The sequence below is a fragment of the Aquila chrysaetos genome, chromosome 26 (assembly GCF_900496995.4).
Source record: "Aquila chrysaetos chrysaetos chromosome 26, bAquChr1.4, whole genome shotgun sequence".
Classification (NCBI taxonomy): domain Eukaryota; kingdom Metazoa; phylum Chordata; class Aves; order Accipitriformes; family Accipitridae; genus Aquila; species Aquila chrysaetos.
Genome location: NC_044029.1, coordinates 5,430,792 through 5,443,012, shown reverse-complemented (window position 1 = coordinate 5,443,012; position 12,221 = coordinate 5,430,792). Strand labels below are relative to the sequence as shown.

Genomic DNA, 12,221 nt, shown 5'->3' with positions numbered 1-12,221 from the left:
TATTGGATTACTTCAATTACCCCCATCCTAACTGGGCAAATGTCCCAGGCGAGCATGAAGCGGAGTTGAAATATTTAGGTGCTCTCTGTGACTGCCGATTGAGTGCACGAGAGGAAGTAGCATCCTTAACTTGATGCCAAGATATGTCCAGGATGAGGTTCAAAAATCTGGGTTTGGAAGTGCTGCTTTGTAACAGCGGGCATGAGGTTCATAGGTCACTATCCAAATGGGGTTCTCTACAGATCGACCACAGCCATGCTCAGCTTCTAACACAACCATGGCAAGATGAGGGAGTTTGTTTAAAAGCAACCAAAAGGGACAGCTAAAAGATTAAATCTTACTGGGCGGCACTAGAAGGACATGGCACTGTTCGAGGGAGGTACAGAGAAGTACTTGGAAGGGAGATCTAGGGCTGCTTCCACAGAGGGAACAGCTAAGGATCTTTCACAGGGCGCTTAGAGAAGTGATGGTGTTGACCAAAGCATGTGCAGCACTGAGAGGGTGGAGGGAGTTCAACTGTTCATCAGTCCTCCCAGTCAAGAACTACTGATGGTCAAATGGATCTAGCAGAAACCGGGTTCAAAATAAACAAAAGGACGTGGCTCTTCAGACAACAGAGAGCCGCTCTGTTGACTTCCTCACCAAAGGGTTTTGTGCGTGCAAAAATTTCAACACGGTTCATGAGGAGACCGATCTTGGAAGAGAGAAATTTTGTGGATTACCAAACATGCAAATCATAGTAGGCTCAGGAAATCTCCTTAGCTGAAAGTGACTCGAGATGGGAAAACTGTTAAGGAGAAATATCATCTAAGCTTGCTCTATTCTTAGCCTTCCCTAGGCATCTGTTTATGGTTACCATTTTTTTCCCCCAGATACAACATTTATTGTGCCAGGGAAAACATTACTTAGTTCAGAGGGGCTCAAGGGAGGACCAGCAAGTCACAGGGAGAGTTTATCCTGCCCTGTTTTCATAGGAGGTAGTTATTATTAGAGACAGAATACTGGACTAGATGAAAAAGAGTTCACAAGGTCTGCACTCCCCCAAACCAGCAAGGCAATCTATTTTCCAAGCTCATAGGGAAACCGGTTGCAAACGAGCTTAACCCTGTGAGTACGAAAAAGCGACTAAACTGAGTCACCTGCCTCTGCGGCTGCGAGCTGAGACGTGGCCACCGCTGTCAGAGGCACTTTGGGGTGCCTGGGAGCCCTGGTCAGCCCTTCACTCATCAAGCCCAGGTTCTTGAGACCCAAATGATACCAAAGTCAGAGAAACGGGCAAGGCAATGAGAGTGATGAAATCCATACATTTTTGCAGGAAAAAGTGTCCTTTTGATAAGGCCACAGTTGTCGTGGGAGAGAAAAGCAGGAGAAAATTGCCGACCAGCTGTACGTAAGTCACTGGGCAGACTTTCAGAAAGCAGAATTTCTGCAGCTTCAGCAAAGTGTGAATCACACAGTGCCAATCTTTGAATTCAGGGCAATAACATCAAAGACGTTGGTAGTCCCTCAAGAATATTTATTCAACTGGAGTAGGAAATATGAAGACTGCTTCGTGCTGTGTTTCAAACCAACTGATATCAGTATTGCTGCTTAAAACAAAAATTATGTATAGATTCCATTAGATTTGCCTTGAATTGACAGATTTATCAGCATATATTGTCTTACAGGCCTGCCTGCCTTTGAATAGAAGTGAACTTGATAACGCAGGTGGTCCCAGTCTTGCTCTTTGCCTGTAGTATTTTTGATTAACTATATAAATAGAGTCAGCACTAATTTGCATGCAACCTAAGAATCTTAGCATGTTTTTAAAAGGATGAAATTAATAATGTTCTGTAGAAATTAAATTTTTGGTTAGAGATTGAGGGCATCGGTGTCGATGCTACAGTGTTTTATATTCATCTTTGGAATTCTAAAGATTATAATTATCTATTAAGTTTAATAAGAGGGTCCAAAAGTCCATAGAAAAGCTCTTTCTTCTTTTAAATTGAAACCTGTTGTGCTTTTCTGCAAGGGATTATTTTACTCACTTTTCAAATAGCAGACCACACACTAATTTGCTTTCTCAAAAACCCATCTCACGTTGCATGGCCTGATGAAACAAACACTGAAAATGAGTATCTACTGCTTGTATATTTTACTTAACTGTTTTGTAAGAAAGCAGCCTGCATAAAAGCTTGACCTTTTGAATTAGTTCAAAGACTCAATGGACAAGTTGTATCTGATATTTATGCACTTCTGAGAGCTTGCTCCTTTAGTAAGTGAATCATTAAAAGTTACAGAAGCATTCAGCAATGAGATTCGGCATGTTCTCTTGGTAATTATGTCATGAATATAATTATCAAACTCAGTGAATGCACACATTTACATTCCCCTTTATGAGAAGGCAAACATCAGTGTCTGGCCATACTTCATAATGTTATCTGTAGGGCTCTTTTTTTGTTGTTCAATGCTGCTTTAAGTAAAAAGACCAATTATTACAGATAACGCATGGCAATAATTGAACCTCTCAAGAAAAATACTTCTTAATTACTGTACGCCTGAACTGGAGAGAAGATAAAGAAAACAAAGCTCTAAATCTGTTTTACGGTACTTTCATCAGATGAAAGGAGATCCCTATAAAGACTATGACCAAAAGCTCCTCTGCAGTGTTTATAATCCTAGCCTTCTTGGAGGCACTGGTAAAACTCACTGTAAACTCAGTTATGTTCCTGCCAAAATTGTGCGCCAGCAAATATGAGATTCAGCTGGTAATGGCCAAAGTTACACTGATTTTGCTTATCTGTGTTTTTAAAGTACACCAAGTACACAAAAGAAAAGATGCTATCTTTTCCCTCCATTCCAAAGAAAAAACACATTTAGTTTTTAATATACTTTCATTAGGACTAATCGAATTCCCACGGAAGTAAATGGAAGTGATTTCACTAACTTCAAAGAATTTGGACTAAAATTGTGGTTTGATGTCACTAATGTAAATGTCAAAAAAATTTCCAGCCATGAATAATAACATGATGCAACAAAATGGATGTAGATTAAAAAGACAAATTTGTAAGGTCCAGCTTCTCTCCCAGTTACTCACACTAATTAGAGCCTTATTGTTGAATAGACACATTCATTTCTTTGAGACTAGTCAAGCTGTTTACAGTACGCCTCAGCAATAAAGGCAGCAGAATCTCCAAATAAAATTAGCCTGGAGAAAAGAACCTGCATTTTTGCTTTTATCGAATTAAGTTTCCATAAACACTTATATGAACAGCATTTTGTTTTCAGGGATGCCAGCAGGAAGAGAGAGTCTGAGGAATAATCATTTGGCTGGGCTGTCCTGTGACCATTTTATGTAGGCAAATTTTGCACTACATGAACAAATGTATGGACAATACCTATTTTGATCCAACAGCAGTTCTTTCAAGGACAAAAAAGTGCATTCATGGCTAAACTACTAGATTTTGTTTCCCCAAATTTCATCAAATTTCATTCAACAGAAAAATTGAAATACATGTTTGTTAGTGAGGCAAATGCTGTCCTTTAGAGGTACGCATTTGTAGTGAATTGAATTTCAAAACTAAGTGGTTTTTTCAAATTCTTAAATTCAACGTTTTATTCCAAAATCATCTAAGTGCAATATTTACTACTAAAAAAAAAAAAAAAAGTAAGGAAACATTTTCTGGCTGAAGCAAGTTGTAAAACTCAATCCACCTCAATCTCACTAAAATAACGAAGGCTAAAATAACAAAAAATAAAAAGAAAAATGCAGCCAAGGATTTTTACTGCTACTTCTTTCACACAGCTAGCTTGAAAGCACTTTACGCTAGAACCCCAGAGGACCAGACAGGATTTAAGAGACTTAGTGCTGCTTTCAAAATTTGGCTCACAAACACTTCTTTCCCCGCTGCCACTGAGGCTTACTTACAAATGAGTGTTTCTGCGAGGATGTGTGCAGAGTCTGGAGGGATTTTCAGGGATCCATAAGCTAGCTCTGGGCGAGGTTGTACATTGGGCCAACGCTGTGCCGTGAAGAAGCGCCGCGGGACGGGGAGCTCTGCCAAGGCACCCCCCTGCCCTCAGCAGGGTTTGGTCCTTCAAGCACACGGTGCTCAGCCACACTAGAATTATAGAATCATTTAGGTTGGAAAAGACCTTGAAGATCATCGAGTCCAACCATCAAACCACTACTCCCAGCTGGGCACCGGTGGTTGCCAGCCTGGGGACCTCACCGTCACGCTGGATGGGGTAGAGTGGGCTAGGTGACATTTTTTGGGTGGTGAGGAAGGGCCTGTGCCAGAACACATAGGAAGACTTCCTTAGGTCACTGGAGAAAAACTAATACGTAAGTGAGCAAGAGAAAGAGCTCTCTGTGTCCCGTGTCTGTAGGTACAAGTGCCAATGGAATCCATGAACAACAGCTGATTTGAAGCAGGACGTCCCAGTGTCTCACCAGCCCATTTACGCTTAGATCTACCCTTTCCAAAAGACCTCTGTGTTCGGTATGTTGTAAGTTTTTCATTCTTATTCCAACCAGTATTCCACCCATTCAATCTCTTTTGAGCAGTGCCCACAAATAAATGCTGATGGCTGCTGAAGAAAAGTCTCTTAAATGTTCGCGGAGCAATGCCTTGCTGCAGGGTGTGCTACAGAAACCTGCATCCATGTGGAAAATGCAGGCATGCTTACTCTGTTTCCTTAGAGGGACGGGCAATCTTGTCTGTGGGCATTTGCATTAGTTTCTTGCAGATGCAACAGTTCTGTCCACGGGGTACGTGCTACGATCTCTTCCACACCGAGTGCATTCTGCTTCTTGCAGCCTCAGTATGGCTGTGCTTCTCAGATTCTCTCTTAATGTCTTCAGCGCATTCTTGTTACTGCTTGTTTCTGTAAGTTTGTGGTTTAGTAATACAGACCATCGTAGAATTATCTTATTTTATCTCTAGAGCTTTCATTCTTCTGTGGTTCTGCCGTGTGGCCTCCCAATCGCCATTGTCTCTTCGAAGCTGAAATCAGACTCTCTGAAGAATCTTTTTCCCAAGACTTAGATCTCATGCTATAAACCGAGATCTGAAACTACAGAACACATTTCTCTAATAGGTTACAGAGGTTTCAGAAATGCATTTTAGTTTCTTTCATATGCAGCTGATACCATTCAAGACACCATTCTATAAAGCAGTGCTATATTTTCATGAATTCATTATCATAAGCACAAAATTTTCCTGGCCAAGCAGGTTTTTTTCGGGGAAAAAAACCAAAAAAACTTCAGTTTTTTGTCCCTTCACTTTTTCTCACCATCTTCATTTCTTCTCAGTTTTTACTCCTCCTGCTTCAACTCCTGCTTGTATTCACTGATCTTTCATAACAACACCTAGCTGATACTACGTCATGTTCTTCAGTGGGATTTAAGAGCTGTTTAAACTAGAGCCAATACCCAACATGACTCTACTGTATTAAAAAGGAATTGAACAGCGAAGTAATAAAAACTCTTGTCCCACTTAGCAGTGCCAGCACCAATGAACTTCCCCAACAGCTGCTGGTTTGAGGCAAACTCTTCTCCTCTTGCGTAAGGCATACGAGGCTGGCAAATTTTTTTCCTGAATTTTCCTGCGTAAGTTCCCTAAAGACCCGGGTCTCTCCTAGCCTTGGCAGTGCTGAGCAGCCCAGGAGCTAAGGGCTTTCGTGATTTACAGACCACATGTACCTCCACCTAAAGGACGCATTTCAGTTGCCATTTTCAGAGCATGTCTAGCGGAACAGACCCTGCAGCAATACACGCTTCTTCTTGGATTATGCTGAGGAAACAAGAAATGAAGAAAAAAAAAACCCCAAAGCTACCCTAACTTTCCTCATATTGACCAAATTAGGATTCCTTTTCTGTGTCACATAACATTTGTCTCTTTTTATAGAACAGTGACAATTATCTGGCTTTTCCTTTGTCTCGTCCTGGCTAGACTATGGTGATTTGCAATGAAAGGGATGTTTATGTATTCATTTTCACTCTGAGAACAGACTGCTGCTACGTCTGAGAGAAATGTTTAAACTACTTTTGGTTTGCTAGTTGTGCTATTGTTCCTTTTGTTGCCTGTGTTGTCCTTTATCTGTCACACCAGCTCACCACTTTAGTTGTTTATTATTCTTTAGACTTTTTTCCCCCGACACCATATGATTTCATATCTGATGGCCTATTTTACCACACTTTCTCTGTAACAGATAGATGTAAAAAGTGTATTTTCTATTGTCATCTTAAAATGTCTTTTATAATTTAAAAAGCTAAAAGTTTTGTTTTGATTTTAGTTTATATAATTGATACATCTCCCCTTTTTTTAGTGATGTAAATAAATCCAACAAAAGGGTAGTAAGTAATAAGGTCTTTTGTTGATTCAAGTGTCAAAAATACCTGCAGCCAAAATGTTAAAACATCACATCATTTGGTTTAAGGCACCTAAATTTTATGATACAGATCTGAAAAGTCACACCACTTAGTAGGAAAAAGTACCTAAATATTTGCTGAAACATACAATATACACATTCTATAATATATTCATGTGTATATACTCTGTTTATATGTATGTATGTGTATGTATATGCTGAAACATCCTGTCTGGGTATGTGCATATGCATATGTGTGTGTGTATATTCTCATGCTGGGTAAGCATATTTTGGCAAATTTTGAAACTGTTTGAAAAACATAGACTGCAGTTCATGTACATAAATCCGCCATCTGAGATGTGTGTTTTATCTGGTTTTAGAAAAAAAAAAAAAAAACAAAAACAGATTCTGAGCTGCACGTTGCTTTTCTTAGAAGGAATTCATTTTCTAGTAGTTTTCTTGTCTTCAAAACACAGGCTCCTATTCATGTTATACACATTTGAATTTAGTTCAACTCTGGAAAAAATGCTTGAAATAAAGGCATTTTCTGCTTAATTTGAAACAAGATTTTTTTGCAGCCACAGATTTCTAGGGCATACACTCATGCCCCCATACTCCCAAGTTTTTTCTTTTTTTTTTTTTAATAATAGTATAAATGCATATGAAAAATACATATCCATAAATATATAAGAAAGAAATATGCCTTTCTATTACAAGCAGTTGGACTTTCCTCATAAGAGACAGTCTGGAAATATTACTTGGCTGTGTTTGAAATGTATTGATTAAATTACGTATGTCAACACATTCTGAGGAATATATGCAAGTTACTAAATGCTTGTTTTGTTACTAGAAAACCTCATTAAGAGAGGAATAAAATAGCTCATAAGTGAATCTCATTATTTGTCTGTCTCCTTCTGCCATGCCAATAACATTTAGATTTTCAAATAACATATTCTGATGTGAGGCACGCAGCAGGTGTGTGTGTGATGGGACTACTTCTGCTGGATGTTGATTACTCTCTGTGTAATGTGAAAAGCTTCCTATTCCCACAGCTTTATGCAATATATCAATGGTAATGGATTCATAATCATTATCAAGCTTGATAGAGGCTTGACTACTGTGACAGATGTCTTCTCAATTTTCCTGTTGCATATGTTCTTTTCCCTCTGGAACAATGCTTACATAAAATTCCAGTATTAATGTATCTCTTTTATGTTGTTTTGTATCAGTCGTTGACTGCAGTGATCAATCTTTTAATTCAGATGAATAGGTAATTACAACCAAATGCCAAACACATCAGCAGAAATTCAGTAACTGTCAAGCAAACCATAGTGACCAGAATTATTGGTCTGTGCTAAAGATAGCGCAGGGATGTTATTGCATGTTTATGCACCTGAATAGTGTTTCCATTGGCAACAATAATACTTATCTGGTACTTTGTCTTCGCAAAAGGCAGTAAGTAAATCTATTCTTTTTCATGCTTATCATGAGATTAACACAAATGAGTGTGCAGTAGTGCTAACCAAGTGCTGTGCCACCTTTACCAGGGTAAATTTCTTTAAATATATAAAAGAACAAAAGACCTCAGTTGTACTCTAAGTCTTTCAGGGAAAAAGAAAAGAAAGTAATCTCCATGTTTTCTTTTGACAACAATGTTTTTCTTCCCTGAAACATTTCTTTCCACGTATTTCCTGTGTTGATCACTTGATACGGAATTTCCAGAAGACTGCTGTGATCAAAACCCAGATGTATTCTACTTAAAGGAGGTTCTTTCAAATCCTGAGCTTGATATTTTTTCCCTTTTCTTCCCTTTGGGCTCTAGCCTTTATGGTGCAGCTACATAGATCCTAGAGAGCTTCCTCAGGCGTTCAGAGCACCCAGCTCAGCTTACAGCGTCGATGCCCCAGACACCAAAGTATGTGTGCTCATCATATGTCCACATACACTTTTTCCCCAAATTATTCACCTCTTGTTTAGCTGTAGCCTAAGACTCTTTTTTACTGTAACAAACAGCTCTCCTGTGCTGAGAACCTCCTGTGACCCATGTGGAGTATGGACTTTTCTGCTATTCCTTCTCTCCTGAAGCCTCTCCTCCTTGGGACAAAAAGGAGCTTTTTGTTCACATCAGTGTATTTCAGGCTAACAGAAAAGGAATGGAAGACAGAGGCCAGTGGGTTCAGCTTTCATAATAAAGGCCATTGTTTTTTTTCAACAAGTTATAAATTAATTGCAAAGAGCCATCTTTTCTATGTGAACTAGTGTTTCTGTTGTATTCATACAACAATAAAATCACAGGAAAGTAGGATCCCAAGAGGTTATTATCTACTGCATTCCTCTGCTGCAAGACAGGATCAGCTATACGTATTCTGACATATAGTGATCTAACTAGCAAAAAACTTCTACTACTGGCATATCCACAGGCTCCTTGGTCATCACTTATGGTATTTCATAACCTTTCCATGTAAGATTTTCTAATGTCTAACTGTAGCATTTCTTGCTGCAGTTTAAACTCATCCTTTCCTATTTTTTACCAATCCTGTACATGGGTAAATGATTATTCTCTTCCTCTTGGCAAAAGTGTTTACATGCTTAGTCTGGTCTTTTCCCCTATTCCCTGACTAGCTCCAGTCTTCTCTCCTTTAGGCTACAAAGAACTAATTATTTCAATCTTCCCCCAAAGATCATGTTTATTCTATTATCTGGGAAGTAATAAAAGCATTGAATGAAATTAAATCTGGTTTCTAAGGTTTTCTATAGAATACTTTTTTCCTTTTATGCCCTTGAATATTTCCATAAGTAACTGATCTCCAGTTATGCATATGCAGGTAGGTTTGCACCTTCCTTACACTAGTTTCTTCAAGACTGAGTTCCTGGATTGCTCAGGAGCACGCATTTAAAACAACTGCCTTCAAATATTTGTTTGACTGATTGTTCCAGGATTTTCCCTGGGAGCTGAAATCAAGCTGATTAGTCTTTAATTTCTTGACTCCTTTTTAAAGTTGTACAGTGTATTTGTCCTTACCTAATCTTTCAACACCTCATCATTCACGATCGCTTTTCAAAGACAGTAGCTTTGCGATTGCTTCAGGTAGTGCTTCAAATATCCTAAAATGAAGCTGATCTGGCCCAACTAATTTGAAAACTCCTAAATTATATGTGGACTCCTTAACTTGCTTTTTCCTTATTCTCCCCTTTATTTCCCTGTATCTACTTTAGGCACCACTTCACTGAATTTTTAAATAGGAAACTTAGAGCATACAGCATAAAAGTCTCTGTTCCTTGTTTCTACATCATATGTACAAGCCAAGATACATGCCAAGAGGATTCCCAAACTGGGCAGGGAGTTTAGTGAATATAAATAGCTCCAGGGCTAGGCAGTCCTGGTAAAGAGGCAGATGTGGTTCACAGGCTGGGGATTACTTGGGTTCTAAACACCTGAACTCCAGTTCAGGCAAGATTTAAGCAGACTTAATCCCTGTACTTGCTTTCTTCACAAAGCCAATTTTTCATTTAAAAAAAAAAAAGAAATCGAAAACAATTTTACCAGTGATCTGCACATAGGTGTCTCCTTTTTAGAAATTTTAGTCCTTGCAGGGACTGACTAGATAAAATTAAAGTGAAAAATTATGACAACTCTGCATTTGGAATGAATACAGTATGTTTACAGCCGGTGAGTGTTTTAATAACATTAATTCAAATATGCTGATATTTCCAGATAACTTCAAAACTGGAGAGGCTGTAAACACTCAGGGAGGCTGGGCTTTGAAGTGAACATGGCCCTGAGGATTTTCAGGTAAGTAGGTGAGGTTTGCTATCAACAAATGCTAAGTCTCACAGGCAATTAGGGGGAATAAACAAGGTACAAAAGGAGACGATAGAAAAATGACAATGAAGCAGTATCCATTTTGTGAAATCAAATTCGTTTTCCATTTTGCAGCTTTTCTAAGGTTGCCCTTTCAGACCACACAGAGCTGTGACCAGAGAGGGTTCAGCATTTATTGTTTTCCATTGATTCGAGGGAGCTCAAACTATCAAAGAACTGGGGGCAAAGTGAATTTTCTCCTGGACCTGGACTCAGCTTCAAAGAGGGAACAGAAGATTCGGACATGGATTTCAGCTCACAGAGACCCAGCTGGTGCTCAGAGAAGCTGTTGCAGAACAGAAGTAGAAGGGGCAGGGGCCAAGGTGCAGCACCAGGGTATGGCAGGGCTCTTCCAGAAGAGCATCCAGCCTTGGCAGCTGAACCTTCTGCCCGGTGCCGGTTGAGCGGTCACAGCCCAGCTGGAGCCACCTGAACCCTGCTACAGGTCTGCTCTCACCTTAACCTCCCTCACTCCTGTTCTTTAGTTACCTTCAGCAAAGTTTGAGAATGAAACTGGGAAATACCCATGTGGGAACTTCTAAGATCTAACCTATGAAACCACTTGATTTACCAAGTATAGTAAAAATAGTCTGTCTATAAACTCGAGTCAAGATCAAAGCTTCTTTGTGCTTGCCACTTACTATTCAAAGCACAACGGGTCAGATTCAACCTAGAAGCAACCCTAAAAGCTGGCCTGGCGTAGTACTTTTTTGCATATTGAGCTGGGATTTGTAAAATGCAATCGTGCCAACACTAGCAGGTCAGGAAGCAGTAAACTGAGTGTCTCCCAGGTTGGACCTACTGAACATGATAGATCTGACGGGCAGTCACCTTCCAGACCGGACTCCTGGGCTACCAGAGACAGACCTGCCACTTGAGGAAGTGGCAAATGATTTTCAAACTTAATTCAAGTTGTTTAAAGAACTACGCAGAGACTGCAAGGAGACTTTCTTTCCCCGTAACAAGAACCCATCACAAGAGGGACTTGTGCATCTGCACGGCCTTCCTCCCCTTGCCTCCCCGGCTGGGCGAAGCGGGTTTTTGCAGGAGGAGGGGTGGTGACATCCCCTCCAGCGGTGACAAACCAACCGCTCAAGCACGAACGACGATGCTCTCCACCCCTGGGAATGGCTGAATTCCAGAAAGGAGCTTTGAGTTCGTAGCACCCATCTGATCTGTGCATAGGTGTATACACGCAGAGCTACAGGTTGTGACACAGTTTTCATTTAGTTAATTATATTACAAGCCATACAGTTAATTAAAGAAATATATTAAAAAAAAATAATCAAATGAATTCCAATGAATTATTCCTCTCATCCATAAAAAGATCATGCTCTTCATTAATACAATCAGACTTTAGTTCCTGCTCAACTGTAAGAGGGTGTGTGCTATTCATTTTAGATTTTATTTTATCTGTTCATGTTTCATAATCAGTAATTCATACTTCATTAAGGAACCAGTGGCATATTCAAAAGGAGGCTGGTGAGATAGACCGGACTTTAATGTTTGAATTGAGAAACTAGTTTGTTTTGTGATTTAATCTAAAATAAGACAGAAAAAAAGGTATCAAGCATAACTGTCAAGACATCACAGACCGTCTAGTTTTGCCTGCTATCAGGGACAAAAGATGATCAGTGAACTTTTCTACAATGCATCTAAATTAAACTGTAATTAAACTACTGGTTTTAGAATGAGGGAAGATCTGGAATGATCTAATGGTTAAGAGGCTGTCATACGTGTTGGAAATATGTTGGAAATATGTAAGTGCAGGCTTCCCTGAAGTCACATCACTATTAATTGAGAATGTAAGTCTGGGCACTGAGTTGTCCCGTTGCTTCTTTATTTCTGATTAGCAGCTCCAACAGCTCTCTATACTCCCAATGCCAAATGACATTTTAAAAGGTTGAGAAGGAAATAAGATGCTATGCCATATTCCATTAAACAGTTTTAACAAGCCCACAAGTGATGTTTTTATACCTTTCTAAGACTAGAGATTTCAGATTTAAAA

General features: G+C 39.5%; 1 long non-coding RNA gene across 10 annotated transcripts in view; it reads left to right on the top strand.

Moving 5' to 3' along the window:
• LOC115336319 overlaps nucleotides 1-11,507 on the top strand; it is a 55,640-nt gene extending 44,133 nt beyond the window's left edge. For 8 of the 10 annotated variants that reach the window (XR_003921704.1, XR_003921703.1, XR_003921700.1 and 5 more), the window contains 3 exons: nucleotides 4,369-4,481; nucleotides 10,067-10,144; nucleotides 10,289-11,507. This is a non-coding gene — a long non-coding RNA (uncharacterized LOC115336319). The remainder of the gene's footprint in view (nucleotides 1-4,368; nucleotides 4,482-10,066; nucleotides 10,145-10,288) is intronic. The other 2 variants (XR_003921696.1, XR_003921697.1) reach the window with 1 other exon arrangement.
• Nucleotides 11,508-12,221: the final 714 nt, after the last annotated feature.